Raw genomic sequence first — 18,683 nt, 5'->3', positions numbered from 1 at the left:
TCTCGGTTCCGTGGACGTATGATCCCCATACGCATCTGTTGTGGGTGTGACTGCCCAGGGCATTCCTAACCTGTCTCCAGAAAACGTTAGTTTAGACAACACGAGTTCTTGTTGTGCAGATCTTATCGGCCGGTATGAGAGGACAGCGAGCCTGCCCTTGAGAGGCGCTGATAAGTTTGTAGCTTAGGTTTAAAGTCTTGGAACTTACATGTGCTTTAAACTCGCTTCCCGAGGGGATTCGAACTGGTTATTTATAGGCAGAGGTGAGGATTTGCTTTTTACAGCACATATAGCAATAAAGACTTTTGCTTCTGAATCTCGGATCTCTAATTCATGTGGACCCTTTTCAGATGCTGAACCCGCATTTCCCTGCCCCTCTCTTCGTTCATCTTGAGACCTTGCTAGAAATCTGTCTTCGTTTAATGGTGCTTCAAACAAGGAATGTATCTCACCCAGTCCGAGCTCACTGCCCCGGGCATCGTGCATGTGTGTGTGAGCAGGTGTGAAACTCCTTAGCCGGGATCCTCGGCCTTCGACGTGTACCTGGCCCCCATCGCACCTTGTGTCGAACAAAGAGCCGCTACCTTTGCTCAGAAATGCGCTCTGTGGTTGGCACGGAAGGGTCCATCCCCCGCAGCATCCCCCTTCATCCTTCCTTTGTTCTAATCACCTCCAATTTTTTTTTTCCCCTTTCTAAAATGTGGAATATCTGAAAATGTGCACTGTTAATCTTCCCTGCTATGTCAAATACTGTATAGTAAATGTAACTGTTAAAAACATACTGTCAAGCGCATGTGCTGTTATGGTGTAAAAATTCTCGTATTAAGGAGAACTTGTACATATTCTGGCAGCTGAAATTCAACAAGGCCACTCTGTCAACGCGGTTGGTCGGCCCTGCGGGAGGGCAGGTCCTGCTCCATGCTGAGCTTTGGGTTTCTTTTTCTTTTGAATGAGCCATGTGGGTTTTATTTGCAACTCTATTTATTGACAGTTCATTGCTTGTGAAGTTCTCGAAGGAAGGTACCATCCGAGCAGCAGCCACGTGCTTCGCGTCGCTCGCCGCCAGGAGTGGCTTCACACTCCAGAGTAGCTTCCCATCATCATGGCTTTTGGGCTTACTGTTATGTTTTTAAGAGGTGCCAGGGGGACATTTTTGCACTGAAGACTTAGTGTTTTAAAACACACACACACTTCTCAGCAAAAGCAATCCTTTGTGTCATTACATTTATTTACCCATGTGTTTGTACATTTTTGTATTTGTTAATTTATGAATGATTTTTTTCAGTAAAAAATACATACTCAAGAACAAAGGTTGCAGTGGTTGCTCTTCTTTTATAGGAGGTCAGGGTGCGCTTTTTCTCACGGGAGGTGGGATGTGTAAGCTCAGCGGGGTGAGTGCCTATGGGAGCTGATGTGGAGAAGGGGGTGCTAAAGCCTGCTTAGAACTTTCTCACGTGGGCTGGAGTGAGCTGAGCACAGGACGGGGATGCTCCCCAGGCTCTCAATATCCTAAACCCTTTCTTCCAAGCATCTGTTCCATTGCGGCACTGCCGGGGCGCTGGCTGCCTCGCGGGAGGCAGGTTTAGAGAGAGATTTGGCAGAAGGTGATGCGGCGCTCAGGGGTGCTGGTGGGGAAAGCTGATAATTAGATTTTTTCAGCAACAAACCCAGGCAGCCAGACGAGCTTCCTCGCAGCAGCTCTAACAATCTCTCCCCTGCTCCGCAGTGTGCAGGCACGCTAGAATAAATAGCTGGCAGCCCTGGGTTATTCCAGGCCTTCCCTTTATTTAGCTCGCTGTCTTCTGGGAAGCTTCCTCCCACCCACGGCGCTCGGCTGGAGCCTGCGGGGTGACAGGTTCCTCCTGCCGCTGCCGCCCCCCGGGGACCGTGTCCTGGGCTCCCTGCGAGGGCAGGAGCCCCTCTGGCTCCTGGCGCGGTGCTGGTGCGAGGCCCTGGCTGCGGTTTGGGGGATCCCCATGGCGCGTCCCTTCACAGGTACCGTGCGGGGTTCATTGCGTCCCGCCGCCTCAGCTGGGCAGGGGCTGCATGCACATGCAGAAATCGGGGGTTGCTCCTGTAGCAAGAAGGGCAGGGAAGCCTCCAGGGGTGTGTGTGGTTCTCCTCACCAGGGCCAGCTGTAAAATGAAGAGCAGGCAGCAAAGCCCCTTTTGCATGGGCTGAGCTGCGAGGCACCGAGGAGAAGGAGCCTGCGAGGGACAGCGAGGCAGCGCAGCAAGGGACAGCGAGGCAGCGCAGCTCGGCACGACCACCGCGGCCGCCAGCAGCTGCAGAGCCCGCCTTTGAGCCCGGCTTTGAGCCCGGCTTTGAGCCCGCCTTTGAGCCCGCCTTTGCTCCGGAGCAGCCCACGCCTGCGGGACAGCGCTGCCTGCTCAGGCAGGGAAATAGCTCAGCCTTCTGCTGCAGAATCCTCCAGCTTGCGTGCAGAGTGTGTTAAAAAGAAGAAGAAAAAAAAGCACAACAGGCAAACAAACACACACACACAAAAAAACCACCCCAAAACCAAAAAAAAGGCCACCAAAGCAGGATGTTTCCTTCCAATTCTTTCCCCACTTCACCTCTGTGTGGCACAATCAGTCTAGGATGGCCAGCACTGGCTGGGAGCTGCCGGGAAGGCTGAGCTGGAGCGGGGCAGCGGTCTCACACGCGTTTTTAGGGCAGTCCCTGTGGGCTGGGAGAGGCAGGGCCACTGGTCCCTGTGCTGCCATGGCCACGAGGTGGAAGTGTGAGGCTGAAGATGCTCTGCGTCTACCCCTTCCACTCCGGAGCACCTGCTCTAGAAATCAGGTTTGTTCTGAACATCTGATAAATACCACAGAAAACATAATGACTTTTCCCCCCACAAAGGTTTGTGCAGTGTAACCTTGTCCTGCCAGAGACGGCTCTTCATAGGCACCAGTCCTGGAGTGGCTTCATCCGTGTAACTAAAGACAAGGCTGTGAGGATGATGTGGCCCGCTGGCCAGGCCGATGGAGATGGGTTAGTCACGAACGTGAACAGGGCTGGTGAGCGCTGATAGCGTCTGTCCTGGCGTGGCAGGGCCAGGCTGTCTGTCCGGTGGCTGCTGGCACAGCCCTGCTGCTGGCATGTGGCATTGGTACTTCCCATGGTTTTAGCCGGGCTCCTTCATGAAGTTGTAGCCCTGGTGAAATCTCAGTAGGGCTTCAGGGGCTCCTCCAGCACTAGGTCGACATTTTTGGGTTGAAAGTTTCTAGTTGCAGCGTTTTTCTGTCCTTTTTGAATCACTGATTCCGTCCTGGGAGCGGGTGGGTTGGGAGGTAGCGCTGTGGGTCCCCATCCACCCTGGACCTTCCTGCTGACACCCTGTGGGTTTTGGGTTGGCCTTTCCCCCCCCAGGGGGCAAGGTGTCACCAGGCACGGCAAGAGGGTCCTGCTGGCTCCTGGAGCCCCCAGGTTTGCTGCTCTGGGCACGATCCCCATGGGAAGGACAGGGTGTCCCCGGATATTTATTCTTCCCCTGAGTGAGCAATAGGACAATATTGACTGTTATTTAAGAAGGGCTCTTGGTAGTCAAGAGGCAAGAGGAGAAATGAACAGGAACAGCGAGTCAGAGAGTTAACTCCGGTTCTCAGGCAGCTGCCCTCAGTAAATCCTGCCGGACACGACTTCCCAAGAAACCCCTGCCCTCAGTAAATCCTGCTGGACACGACTTCCCAAGAAACCCGTTTCCTCTGGAAGACTCGCAAGTATGCGGAGGGGCCGAACAGGCAGGGCTGGTCAGCTGGGGAGAACTACGGGGTGCCTGGACACCCAGTTGAGAAATCAGCTCCTTAAGCACCGTCTCTAGCCCCAGGGACAGCAGGGCAGTTTCTGAAGGCAACGTATGCAGTGACACATTCGGCACTCTCTTGCACAACCAGCCGCAACACCGGGACTACCTGTTCACTGGTGTGGCGGGTTCCCAGTGAACAGGAATGCTTCCTCGGCTGTAAAACCTTGTGATAAGTGCTTTGCTGCGGGGCCAATGTGAGCTGTGACGGTGCCCTGTGACCTGTCGGTGGGACCAAGCAAGTTCTCCTTCCCCTGCTCTCCCTGGGGAGGTGTCGGCCCAGGAGCATCCGAGTAAATCCAGCAGCCTCCACACGGTCCATGCGGCCACATCTCAGCCCTGCTGCAGTTTGCATTATCCCGTGAGACAGGCGGAGGAGCAGGGATGGGGGTGATGCAGCCGTCCTTGTGCTGCCAGGAATCGCTCCCAGGCACCCAGGCTCCTGCCCCACTCTCATCCCAGTACTGCTCCCCCTCTGATTGCATTAAAGCAGCTAATTGTGTTATCGGGCTGATGGGCCGGGATCCATCACAGGGTACGTGAGTGCCGGGGGCTTTGTTATCAACAACAGTGTCTTTAGCCCACGGCTGAGACCTAATCCCTGAGCCTGAGCTGAGACCTTCACTTGATAAAGCAAATTCATTTATAATTCAGAGCTGCTTCTGTGACTGGAAACTTCTCATAGGTGACTGAAGGGCCTGAGGATGGCACAGCCTCGGGAGCCAGGCCCCAGGGCAGAGGGGACGCGGAATACGTTTTCTTTAACAGAGCTTATTTCTGTTCGGGTTTAGAGCCCATGCAGAGGGGGCTGAAACAAGCCAGGACTGGGGTCTGCAGCAGCTCAACGCCCAGTAATCCTGCTGGCACCAGGTGTGGGTGGATCTCGGGGCTATTGCCTTGCAGGAGCGAGAGGGTTACGTGAACACAGGTCAGGCTTCCTGCCTCACTGAGAGCCGCTCTCTGCGTCGCTGCTGGAGGCGTTTAATCCCGAGGAAAGCAACCACATGCCCTGCAGAATGGGGCTGCACCCCCAGCTACCGTGTGCACACGGTGGCCGGATCTGCTGCCCCGGCCTCCTGGCCAAACCCCTGATAGTCAGACCCGGGGAGGAGGTATTGACAAAAAGAAACTGCAGAGATGCAGCTCAACCCCAAACCAACCTGCAGTGAAGGGGAGCAAAGCAGCCCCCACTCCCAGCTGCAGCCTGTATTTCAACAGGTTGTAAATAAAGCAGGTGCTTCAGTGCAACCCAAAATAGGTGCTGAGCAGCGGAGAGCAATTAGTGCTTCCACCTTGATGAGGAGCTGTGCCCCACAGGTCCCATCCTGCCCGGAGGGGAAGTGGCGTTGGCGCAGAGCCTTGTAAAAGCCCAACCTTGTCCCCTTGCCTCAGGTCAGTGCTCTGGACAGGATGCTGATGGGGCTGAGGGCATGGGGGTGCAAGAGGGGGCTCAGGGGGCCCTGAGCTGCTCCGAGTGGGGCTCGGGAGATGTTCTGCCCCCCGCTGAGCCCACCAGCCGCTCGGGGGTACCCGGAGCGCACGGCTGAGCTGCCAGGAGCGGGGCGGGCACGTCGGGCCGGGGAGGAGGGGGGGAAGCCCAGTCCCCCACCTCCGAGCGCTGGAGTCGGGGACGCGGCGGCGCGGAGCGCGGTCCCCAAGCCCCATCTGGTGGCAGGAGCCGGCCCGGCCCCGGGACACCCCGCTGCCTCTGCCACTCTGGAGGGGTTTCTGCAGCGTGTTGGAAGCGACTGGGATCAAATCGTGCTGCCCCTTCCCCGGTGCGGTGTGTTGTGCGGCACAGAGCAGAGCTGTGGCCCGGGGAGGAGGAGGGAGCCTCTGAGCGCGGGCTCTGATGGGGACATGGCTCTCAGACATCATTGTCGGTGGGACCGATGTGGTCGAACACATATTTTAAACATTAGCAGCTTTTCTAAGGCAGAGCGGTGTGCGGGTGGACTGCGAAATCCTCCTTCTTCCCGCTGGTGGGAGTTTGCCTGCTGCCTCGTTCCCCTCTCTGCCCAGAGCTGCCCCTCTGTGAAGGAGCCTGGAGTGGCAACAGATGGCCCAGGTGGAGCTGGAGCCTCTGCCCTCCGTACCACAGCCCCAGGGACACAGCTCTGCAGGGCTGAGGGCTGCGGCTGCTCCTGGCGTGCATGGCCACGTCGGTCCAGGTTTGGTGTCTAAACTGCAGATACATAAACTGGGCAAATCTGGTGCAAAGTGGCTGCAGCAACGCTTTGTATTCCTAGCCAAATTCCTGCTGCAGTAAGGCTTTTGTGTTAGGAACTGAATATCTGCTTCTGTTTCCGTGCAGCGGAGAAGGAGGTTGCCAGCATCAGAGAGCATCTCTGGAAAGCTCTGTCTGAAAAGCCAGAGCAGCAAAGCAGCCAGGAGCTTCCCAGAGGATTCTGGGGCAAAGCGGAGATGCCACAGCTCTGCTCCATGCAGGCAGATCTGCTCGGCTGGCCAGAGGCGGATATGGTGCTCTCTTGATGCTCAGTGCACCAGGTTCAGCTGCAGCCCCTCTGAGCAGCCGCTGGTCGTCAGCACAGCATCTCGGCTGCAAAACCCTCCTATGCTTTCACCTTGCTGGGTTGCGGCCAGCAGGCTGTTTAAACCCAAACATTCCTTTAATTTTCATCGAACTGCTGTAATTTCTGTGCTTTGAGACACACAAAACCCATGTAAAAGATCTGCAGCTGCCGTGAGCTGGAGAAGCAGGCTGGGGCAGAGTAACCCAGCACGCAGACCGGTGCCTTGCAGCAGCCCGTGGTGTCAGTGAGGGGTTCACAGTCCGCAGTCGGGCTCTCAAGACTCAGCAGCTTAGGGTAAGAATCCGGGGAATTCAAAATAACGTGTTGGGTGCTTTTGATTTACTTCCTGAGGGTGGCTAGCGGTAGAGCTTTATTTTGGGCTGAAATGTGTTTTGTTGAAGTTAGTGCTCGCACCGAGGCCGATGTTCCCGCTGTGTGCCCTCGCCAGACCCAGACCCCACAAAGCAGCTGAGACTGCTGTTGAGCCGGAGCTCTGGGAAGGAGGCAGAGGGCTGTTGTCTGCAGTGCTGTTAGGAAGAAAGCAATTAAACCCTTTGAAGTCCTCTGCACTCCGGTCGTCCGCCTTTAATATCCCTAATTGCCCTGGGAGAACCTGCTTAAAGGCAGGCACCGAGGCACATTGATTCTGCCTTGGGTCGGCTCTCCAGCGCTCCGTTTGTCACCTTCCCCGATGGCTCTGTGCTGCAGGGGGGACAAAACTCGCTCTCGTCGCAAGACGCACTTGCTGGGCTGATTCACAGCCCTGGCAGTTTGCTGGGTGTAATCTACAGAAAAACGAAAGCAGCTTTTTCCTTTCTAATGCACAACCAAGTCAGCTCGCTTCGAACATAAATAATTAAAGGTCCACGTGCATTTGTAAATGCCTCCATTTTAATTAAAAAGCAACCCTCTCCTTGAAAATTTAGGCAGCTGAAGTGGCATTGTGCTTACCAAAAGAGAATGAATTATTTATTTGATATACGCTGCTCTTTAAATTACTTGGGTTTAATGTACTGCATAGACACTCTGTATTGATAACAGCACTGTTTTGCTTGCACTTAATCATCACGATTTTATTTATTTATTTATTAATAAGAACAAAAATACCTAACACTGACCTATCTGATAGTTCACTGTGCTGCTGATGGCCTGCATTCCTCTCAGTCTTATGTCGCAATAATCATGTTTTTGCTGTGAAGAGACTGTTTCACAGCCCACTGTAGTACGTGGTGGCGTTTGTCACCATGGTGGTGCTGACACTGACCTGTGTTTGCTCTCTGTGCTTTATGGGGACTGTTGGTTCCAGTTCTTCTACTCACTGTTTTAATGACTCTGACTCCTCTCGGGTGTTTATTTTTAGGGCAATGTGGGCCCTGTGGTTTTTTTGGCTTCTCCTGTGTCTCCTGAATTATCCTGCAGCCGTGGCAGTGCTTCAAGGTGAATTGGGAGAAGTCGCTAAAAGCAGAGGACGAGCTGCAAAGCCGATACGTGGATGTAGCCGGGGGTCACGGGATGACACGGCTGTTCTGGGCTGGTGCGTCTCTTCTGCATATTTTGGTTACCAATAACCCTGAGCTTTACTTTCCTAGAGTTGAGTTTACCAGAAAAGAAAACATATGGACAGCTCAGGAGACTGTGTGCAGGGGTCCGGGTGCTGCCCTGCGCCCGTTGTTCGCAGCCGTTGCCCCGTGCGCAGTTGTCGCTGCACATGGAGCTGGTGTGGGTGCAAAGGTAAAGAGGTTTGTACAACTGTTGGAGCATCAGCTCTGTTTTCCTCTCAGTGGTTGTAGAGTCTCCCTCTGGTGCAGCTTGCATCGTTCCTGGTTTATCTAACCCGTAAACTGACCTTTTTGGTGCACAGCTCGCTGCCTGTGCCCGCCGCGCAGTGCGAGCGCGCGGTGCCGCTGGGGCAGCTCAGCCCTGGTTGGTGGCATCGCGGCACAGGTTTGATGAGCAGTTTTGCACTGTGCCCCAGCCTGTGTCCCCTCGGGCCGGGTCACACACCTGGAAGACCTGGTTGCACGTTGAGGGCAGTTTGGATCCAATTTTTATAGGGAGCAGAAGGGTTTTGATAGAGGTGGGTAGGAGCAAACTTTGGAGTTTTGATTGAGTTTTTTTCCCTTCCCATTCAGAATTAGAACTGCAAAGTTATTCCAGATTATTATATTCCTGTTATTTCTAGAACAGGCAAGACCTCAGCAGAAGCAGGTTAGGAAACCAGGCATTGATAGGCTACAGGGGAAGCGTTATTGCATTACAGCCATTTTTAAGTGCTGGGTTGTGTTTGACAGATTAATAACAGGTTTTGCTATAATAATTTAGGGTAAAAGGACATCAGCTGGGAGGAAGTGGAGCAGAGGGCCCTGTGAATGCTGCTGCTGGGGACAAGGAGCCTCCAGGCTGGTCTGGCCATGAGAGGGTGAGACTAAAGCTGCTGAGTGTGCAAAGGGCGGTGGCTCCGGGGGTGACACTGAAGGCTTTAGCTGCCTTCTGAAATATCAGACCCAATTCCAGCCATCGCAATCAAGACGACTCTGATTGCTGTAAATGGCTGCGGAGGCCTGTGTAAGGTCAGTGTGTAACCGTAATGCATATGTGGGGTATTCATAGAAAATCACAGCTGTATTTGGCAGGAAGGGACATGGAGACATACATTAACCCGCCCTCCTGTACCTACCCAAGATCAATATGTCTAGACCATCCCTGACAGATGCTTAAGCACCTTTTTCTTGAAAGTCTTAATCATGTTTCCACTCTCCACCCTCCCCATTCACTCTACCCCAGGGTTTTACTGCACTTCTGCTTCAAAAGTCTTTTCCAACAGGCATCCGAATTCTCACATCCTATTATTTTTTGTCTGATTCTCAGCGGATACGGAAAGCAAATCATTGCTTTCTTCTACAGGAACCTTTTTGTGAACGGAAAACTCTTAACCCATCTCCGCTCCGCCTTCCGTTTTCACGAGTTAATGGACCCATTTCCCTCCATCTCTCCTCAGAGGCTGTTTTCTGCATCTCTGGTCACTCCTATTGCTGTCCTCTGGGCTTTTGCCAGCTGGGGCCTCTCCTTGATGAACAGTGACCAAACTTGGATGCAGCTGAGGCTTTAGTAGTGGGGAAGGGAAGGTTTATTTCGTGTGTCTCACATACAGCATTTCTGTTGATGAATTCCAGCACGATAGCTGCAAAACAAAGCAAACAATGTCCTGGTGGCCCTTGAGATTTGGGCACAGTGGAGATGTAGACCATATAAGTACACAGATGGCTGAATGCATGGATGAAATGCAGACTTCCACCGGTTGGAAGGAGCAGCGGTTGGTGTGCCAGGAGGGGCGCGTTCCCATCCCACCAGGATGCACCTTGTGAACACCCGGCCCGCATCAGGAGCCATGGGGTTGTCCCCCCTGGGGACACACCAGGTGGGTTTTGTCATGCTGGTGGGCTCCATGAACTGAGAGGGTCTGAGCCATTTCACCCTGAGACTTGGCTTTCAGTGCTTGTGTCTGTAGGCATATTTATTAAGCTGTTCTCACTTGATTTTCACTTTTTGGGTAATATGGAAAGATGAGTTGTGTTTTTCCCCTCCCCTTCGTCCCGAGTGTTGGGCAGGAGGTTGGTGAGAGCTGCAGAGCTGGGCTCCGCAGAGGATGGCGGGGAGGCGTTCGGAGGAGCCCGCGATGGTGGCTGGAATTCCTGTTGCCATAACAACCCGATGCAGGCCTTAAATATAGAACCAGTTTTATCCTATAGCCCCTCTCTGTCCTTCCTCCTGTAACACAAAAGCAATTGGGCTTTGCTTCCTCCTCACTGCCGCCTGTTGGAGTTCAGAAGGTCGGAAATGGGTCCCGTTCTACGGCAATGTGAACCCTGGTGTGTGCAACGGGTGAGGCCAGGAGACCCGCTAGTAACAGTTTGCTGGTCCTGCTCCACTCAGAGCTTCAGTGTGTGGGCTTCACACACTCGTGTAGCTCAGTGAAAATCCTCGGACAGGCTGGACTGAAAGAAAAAATCCCCTATCGAGAGTGGGAAACGTTTAACCTGCTGCAGCTTTGGCCGGGGTAGGAGGGAACAATTACAGCTTGAGCAAGGGGCAGAGCTAGGACAGCGACGGGGACAAACCCAGGCAGAGCATCACGTCAGCTCACTGCACAGGGACTGCTTGTTGTTTTCCGAAGGAAAGCTTTGCTATTTTTGTGATCTACCCTGGTTTTTTCCCCCAACGGGCTGTTCCCTGCGGGGTGACCCCACTGCCATCCCATTGCAATGAGCACCAGGAGACAGCAGAGGCTCGGTGGCCACGCACTGTGTGCCAGGCAGGAACCTGCTGCACCAGGGACAGACCGAATAGCAGTGATGGGGCATTGGTACCGTCCAGCAACTGAAGTACAGCAGATTCCTCAATGCAGACACCTCCAAGAGGGGTTTCTAGAAGGGAGGAGGGCGGCCGAGCGCTGCAGGGCGCCGTGGGGAGCGGGACTGTGCTGGGCAGCCACGCAGGGTCGGTACCGGGGTGCTGCGGAGCGTGGTTCTCCCTCCCGCACGCTCCTGAGATGGGATGGGGTGCTAACACATCCAGCTCAAGTCCCTCACCTTGGGGAAGAGATCATCACATACAAATTCACTGAATGCCTTCGTGTCTCCGGTGTGTGATTACACAGCAAAACCATCTGTTACATTTATATTTACTCCTCAGTGAACTGGATAGATGCTTTCAGAAGTTCATGCTCATCTTATTAATTAAATATTGGGGTTTATACCATAGATAAGGAAGAGTCCCAAGCTGTGGAAATTATTTATTGGTGCAATATAATGGGAGAGCCCCCAGGTTCCTGACTCCGCTGTGGTGCTGGTTTCGTTCTGTTAGTGTGGTTAGTGTAATTTCACTGTTTGTTATATTAGAAGGATACTTGGATTGCAAAATCAAGCAACTGACTTACATGAAATGCTAACATTAAGGTTTTCTTGTGAAATTCTAGTTTCTCTCCCTTGTTAATCTTCAGCGAGGTGCAACCTGCAAATGTCAGATGAAGCCCTTTTTTGTTCTCCAGTAACAACTCATTGCTGTTAATGTTGTGTGCTTTCCCCAATCTGCTTATTGAAAACAGCTAATTTTCCCGAAGCAGCCTTTGATTCCTACTAGAGATCAATAAATTATGTGGAAAATTCCAACCTGAGCAGTTTTAATTTTGGCCGAGTTACAAGTAACAGAATGTGGAATAACCCGGGTGGGTTGAGCAGGTAGGTTTCGAAGGCAGCTCTTCTGAATTGACTGCTGCTTCGGTTTAGATTTACTTTCCTCCTGTTGACCTCTTCTGAATTAGAGTTGAAAGACCCACAAATCCCAGGGTTTAACAAGGAAAGATACCGCCCTGGGATGTCGCAGCCAGAAAGGGATGTCAGGGCTCAATATAAACTGAAAATTGAGTAAAACAGCAAGGGCTCACCTTCCATCAGCTGGCGACCTTCTCCCACTTCTCTGGCGGTTTGTTGAGAGTGGTTACTGTGCTGCTCTTTAACCCAGCTGATGTATGGACTAGTCCCTTGGGATGAGGAGCTGCTAGGAAGAGTTGCATGGGAAAACACAATTGCTGTACGTCAACCCTGCAGCTGTGAGACTGCAGCTTCGACGCTGAGAGTCTGAGGGCGCTTGGGGGGGCTCCAGCGTGCTGTGAAGTCCTTTCGAGTAACTAAACACCAGATACGCTCAAAGAGAGCTGCATCCTGGAGGCATATTTCAAGGGAAAACATAACTGTCAGAATCTATAGGATGTAACTTGCAATTAAGTTTGCACATTCATCCATTTTCTTGCGAATCCTTGGGTAGATGGGAACTAAATATAGCTAATGGACTCATCAGCTCAAGTACACGCAACGCTGTGCTTTTATTTCTGCAGAACGAAGCTCAGGGTCTGGGCAGAGGGTTGGTGTTTCTTGACGGCAACATAATGAATGAGAACCGAAGGGAAGATGCTCTGAGTGACTCAGCATCGTGGCTGTGACTATAAAGTGCATTGGTGCAACATTTAGCTACTGGAAAAAAAGAGTCCTGTTGGAGTTTAGGGTCCCAGCACAAACAGTGGTGACCCAGTGGACCTGCACACTGCCCAGCTGGGCAGGAGGTGCTCAGGTGGGCATTCAGGGGACACTTGGGGGGGCATTCAGGCGCAGGAGGCACTTGGGTAGGCGTTCGGGGGCGGGAGGTGCTCGGGTGGGCGTTTAGGGACAGGAGACACTTGGGTGGGCGTTCAGGGGCAGGAGGTGCTCAGGGGGGCGTTCAGGGGACGCTGTGTTTGTGCCACCATTCCCCAAGGGCCGGAGCTGCTCTGCACAACCTGCTTGGCTCGGAGCAGCCCCGGTGTCCCCTCACAGCACCAAGAGCTGCTGCCCCGTGCAGCTTTTTCCCTGGCAGACCAGTTACATTTGAAGCAGGGAGGAGGTGATGGCAGCTGATTTGATGACTCTTTATTCCAGACCTGGGCAGACCTGTTTCTCTCTGAGAGCCAAGCAGGACTTCCCAGTGCCTTTGGTAAGCCTGGTGGTACCTGGCAGGGAGGAACTGAATGACTCGGGCTTGCTTTGCCTGTAATTGCTGACATTTCTATGTGCCCTCCTGCAGGGCACTGGCTGGAAAGTGCATCTCCCCCAGGCAGCAGCTTTGCAGCTGCTCAGTGCAGAAACAGCCCCCTCCTCTTTATTGGGGGTGCTCCTTTGGGGTCTGGAAAGACTGCATGTAACCCTGAACACTGTGAGCAGGCCAGTGGATTTGCTTGCATCTACAAAATCATTCCCCCCAAAAATGTGCTTTGGTCCGTAGTAGGGCTGGAGCATCGCGTTTCTCCTGATGGAGCAAATGGTTGGGAGATTTGGTCTCAGATTGCACTGCAACGGCTTGTAAAGCAAACCACTGAAGCTCCTGGGATGGTTCCCCAGACATCGCTGCTTGTTTGTGCTTGTTCCTATCCTAATTAATCCTTTTCCACAGGGAAACCCTTGTTTTAGTCTATTTCTTGCAGAATTGAACTGGTCTTTCTTGGTTTACTAAATTAAAATCTGTAAGGATGGATGTTTTAAGAAGAGATGCTTTGAGACCTGCAATTCGCACTGTTGATTCTGACTTCACAGCAAGAAGACAGGAGCACGTCCCCTCCGCACACACATGGGTACAAGACAAACGTGGGCTGTTCGGCAGGCAGCAAAGGGACACCGAGGGACAGTGTTGCCAATGTCACACGCTCAGTGGCCTGGAACTTCCAGGGTGAGTTGTACCGTGCAACACGACTTCAGCGCTTTGCATGGCTGCAGCAGGACACGCTCTTGAACAGAAAGGACATGCTGAGTTCTTCTAGAGGGACCTGCTGGTGGCCAATGTCATCTCAGCAGACATAGAGAAGAGGTGAAAAGCTGCCAGGACACAGCACTGGGGAAGCGGAGCAGCTAAGCTATCTTCAAGTTATTGTTACAGAAGCCTCAAGCAAATCTAGTTTTTATTACAGAATAAAATACTTACATTTATTACCCAGAAGGAACTACGCAAGCTCAAAAATTGTGCTTTTCACAATGCATCTTCATTGAATTCCCCCGTTCGCAGTGTTCCTGGGGCTATCAGCTGCTTTAACTGGAAAAGTAGCTGCTGGGAGCCGGGGTATTTGCTCTCAGAGGCGTCGTGTTCCCCGCAGCCTCCAGCCCCTGGGATTCCTCAGCCCACATCAGGACGGCTGCTCCCATCTCCCTGCCCCTTCCCTGTGCCAGGGGGCTCAGGAGAGCGAGGACCAGGCCAGAAAGGGCTTGTGCGGTCACGCATGGCACCCCAAAAGTCAAATCACATTTTACCAGGCTGTTTTCTGATGAGAGAAGAAAAAACACCTGTGCAGGGCAAATAGCTTTGGGCTAGGAACAAATTGTAGCTGTTTTATGGAGCTTAAGATCTGTTGAAATGATGCTTGTGTAGCCCTTGGTAATCAGAAGAGCTGAATTGCTGCGTGGTGTCCCTGAGCCCCTCTGTAAATCAAAGGGGCTGGTCTGGGCAAGGCAGGCAAAGATCGCTCACACACACTGAGCTCGAGGAGGAGGTTTTGATGAGCTGTTGAGCAGAGGTATTTAATTAACCTCCTCTATTGATTTTGATGGAGAATCACCTTCACTTTTTATGTGCAAGAGAAAAAGAGCCTGTCTGAAGAGCAGCCATCTGTAAGACGGCCAAATGAGTGCTGGGATGGGCTCGGTTCACTCACCTCTGGTTTTCCAGTGCAAGGCTGTGGCTGACCCTTGTGAACCTGCCAGAAAATAGAGACAGGGCGAGGGAGCTGAGAGAACATCTCCATACGCTGTATGGCCCCCAGCACGCAGGGGTGTGGAGAAACTCCCCTCTCCTTCCAATGTGGGAGCAGCGATGCCCAGGCAGAGACAGCCCATGGGGAGGACCCGCTCTGCACGGGATAGAAGGGGAGGGACAGGGTGGACGTCCCTTAGCACCAGCGGGCAGGGCAGAGGATGCCAGTGCTTCCAGCTGTGGTATAGGGGTTATTGTGAACTCGAAAGGCTGTCAAAGGGTCTTAGAGACCAATTGTGAAATACTGAAATGGCTGCTCGCTCTTCAAACGTGACAGTGGGTGAGAAATTTGGGAGTTTGCTGGGATTTCCTGATTTACTGGGACGTAACCGCTTGAATTGAGGGCCTTTTAAATTTTGCATTACGTTGGCTGGGTAGTTAATATTTAATGTATGGAAAAATACAAAGGTAGGTAGCTGACAACGCTCTTAAAATTCTCTATTATAATCCTGAGGAATCTTTGCTGGTTTTTTACTTCAGTTACTGGAAGGGTAGAACACAGATGCTAGGAGCAGGGGGGAAACCTCGTTGTATCAGGGACCATGTGGAAGGGGGGGATCAGCAGCTTGCAATCTGAAAGACAGGGAGGACATGAGCTGCTCCTCAGTTAGTGAAGCCTGTGACTATGGCAAGTCCTTGTGTCTCATCACTGCACTTAGACCAGCCCTATGTGATGGGACTGGCTGGGCTGAGGACTTGCAGTCCTGGGCTGGGTGCTCCTGCCCATGGGTGTGACACCCCCGCAGGGCACCTGTGACACCCCCGCAGGGCACCTGTGACACCCCCGCAGGGCACCTGTGACACCCCCGCAGGGCACCTGTGACATCCCCGCAGGGCACCTGTGACACCCCCGCAGGGCACCTGTGACACCCCCGCAGGGCACCTGTGACACCCCCGCAGGGCACCTGTGACATCCCCGCAGGGCACCTGTGACACCCCCGCAGGGCACCTGTGACATCCCCGCAGGGCACCTGTGACATCCCTGCCTCTGCACAGGGCGGGAGACCTTCCCCGGTCTGGGGCTGTGCTGCTGCTTTTCAACCCGGGGCCTTTTCTCCCCGTCCAGATTCTCTGCCCTTTCCGCAGAAGCAGCCTGATGTACTTCACAGAAAAGCTGCATTGCAACTGCTTTTGCAGAAGACAAAGCGTTCACCAGAACTCTTAATTCTTTGTTCTCATGAAGAGTTTGGACAGCAAGATGCCTTTTAGGGCACTCCAGTGCTAGCAGTTCAGTGATGGTAGTAAATCTACATTTCTAAGCTGTTGACCTTTTTAGATGTTTAGTCACTCTGGAAACTGAGTCTCAAGGGGGCAGAATGGTTGGGTCAGACATTGAGATAAAGATTTTGCTGCAAGGCTGTTGGGAATTTTGGTGCCTAAATCTGAAGTGATTGGGGACGGGGTGGGTTTGAGCCTCTTTGTGCTGAAGGACTCGAGCAAGGGTTTCTGCCCTCTGGACAAGTGCTTGGTGCTGGGGCATTAAAACAAACCAAAACATCTGCTTTTCTTCTGCCTTTTCCAGCTGCACCTTTGACAAAGTGACCAGTGAGCAACGCACTGAAAGACGCAGCACACAAAGTTGTTTTTAGAAGGGTTGTCCGACTGAAAATTCCCAGGGGAAGGAGAAATGTCCCTGGCATTCTCAGAGAGGGGCCACCCACGCATCCAAAAACGGGATCTTAAGATGGCTTCATCCTCAGATCTTCCTCCTGGAAAGCCCCAGATAACTCTTTGCTCTCCCCAGCCCTGCTCTGCTGCCCCGTGTTCCCCAGGGCACTGTGCAGTGACCTGGTACCGAAACCTGGACCTGCAGCACCGTCTGACCCGGGTTCTGCGGCAATGCCCGCGCTGCTCTGGGCACCCTCCGCTCCTGCTGGGGTGGAGGAAGCAGAGCTGCGCTTTCGGCACGTTATTGCAGTGATTTCATTTTGTACTATTACATCCAATTTGTTCTTTTTGGTTAGCTGGTCCTGGGTATTACTTCCCTGCAGAACTCGTATGTACAGCAAAAAGGGCATGTTTGGAAGAGCTTATTAAAATTCATGGAGAGTGGTGCTGTCCCATGTGAAGAAGTTTAATCCGAGACAGCCTTATTGCAGCCTTCTGCATCATTCACAAACACTTTGGGGAAAAACAGGGAAGGAGAACAGAGTGTTAGAAAAGCTGCTTCAAAATCATCTTCACAATCCTGCAAATTTAAATGTATTTTATTAAAGGCAAATTACACATGGAAAATAACCCGAGAAAGGCTGGAAGTGACCCTTCTGAGAGGTGAGTGATGCTATTCTTGTGGCTGTGACTGATGTCACTGAAACCAGAGCTCTCCCCTCCCCCAGGAACCAGCCCCATTGGTGGCCCAAGCCACCCAACCCTTCCTGCAGGACCTGCCCCGGGGGAGCCAGACACCTTGGTACTAGAAATAGCGTTAAATAGTTGCTTGAAATTACATTTTATCCCTCCTCGTGTCACTTTGCAGCCATCGGCATGAGGCTTTCTGACCCCGAGGCAGCTCCAGCTGTTGTTGAATGGCACAAAGGAGGAGAGAAGGAAGAATGTGTTTACTCAAGGCTTAGGGCGACTGAGATCAGGGAATGGCCCAGAAAGGCTGGATTCATGCCAGGTTTTCAAATCCTGCCTATTTTCTGCCAGTTCCTCATAAAAGATGAGCAACACAAAGCTTCAGCTGTTGGGTACCACTGTCAGCCTTATTATCACCGGGACACGCAGCTCCTGCAGAAGCTTCTGCCGGGGAAACGCGTCCACCACTGACTGCAACAGCAGGGACAGGGCAAACAACCTTGGTTGGAATCACTAAAGGATCTCTCCTAAGATTTAAAGTACGTTTAGCTGCTCATTCATCCCTCACCACACGCAGCTTTTGGCAGGTTACTTTAATCCTTCTCAGCCTCCATTTCCTCCATCTGAAAGGGGATGTTGTGGTACTTTCCTCCCAGGAACCACCTGAAATTGCTCTCTGACTGCAGAGTCCTTTTAAGACCCACATATGCAAGAACAGAGCAATTCTTACTCTTATTATTCTGAGAAAACTCGCCAAGCTTCAGGCCATTCAAGTGATGGCGTTTTTCCAGGATTAGACCTCGAAGTAGATTTTCTCTGTTGGCTGAGATATGTGTTTGCTTTGCCTCTCAGGCTGAGCTCTCAGCCTGTGTTTGTTAAAGACGAGCTGGGCAAGAGAAACCAGGGATGGAAATCGAGTGGCTATGGGGCAGAAGCGAACCCCAGCAGGACTGCGGTTCAGGTCAGCTGCCTGTTGTCACCTCCCCACACCAAGGAACCACGTCTCCAAGCTCAAGTGGAAGTTGTTTAGGGAGGGAGCCTGACTTTTGGTCTCCTGCTCCAAGGTGCTGTGAGGAGCCGCATCCTGGAGTGCTCTGCAGAGACCCAGCCCCTTTGCAAGAGCACAAGGAATTACTGGAGAGAGTCCAGTGGAGGGACACAAAGATATGAGGGGTCTGCAGCATCTTTCTTATGAGGAATGGCTGAGAGAGCTGGGGCTGTTTAGCCTGGAGAAGAAAAGCTGAGGGGGGATGTTATTTATGCTGATAAATATCTCCAGGGTGGGTGTCAGGAGGACAGGACCAGACTCTTCAGTGGTGCCCAGTGACAGGATGAGGGGCAACAGGCACAGACTGAAACACAGGAGGTTCCATCTGAATATGAGGAGAAACTTCCTTGAGGGTGCCAGAGCCTGGACCAGGTTGCCCAGAGAGGCTGTGGAGTCTCCTCTGGAGACATTCAAACCCACCTGGACACCTTCCTGTGCGATCTGCTCTGCTGACCCTGCGTCAGCAGGTGGGTTGGACTGGATGATCTCCAGATGCCCTTCCAACCCCAACCACCCTGAGATTCTGTGGACCCTGGCTCTCCCAGGTCTGCCCAGCCTACCTGCGGTCAGCGTGGGGCAGATGTGCCACAGCCCCTGAAGGCTGTGAACGGCCGTTTGCAATCCCCAGCGGCTGGTGGCTGGGCACTTGGTCAGCCCTGCAGAGAGA

This window comes from Patagioenas fasciata, chromosome 16 (genome assembly GCF_037038585.1).
Source record: "Patagioenas fasciata isolate bPatFas1 chromosome 16, bPatFas1.hap1, whole genome shotgun sequence".
Lineage (NCBI taxonomy): Eukaryota > Metazoa > Chordata > Aves > Columbiformes > Columbidae > Patagioenas > Patagioenas fasciata.
This window is presented reverse-complemented; position numbering follows the sequence as displayed.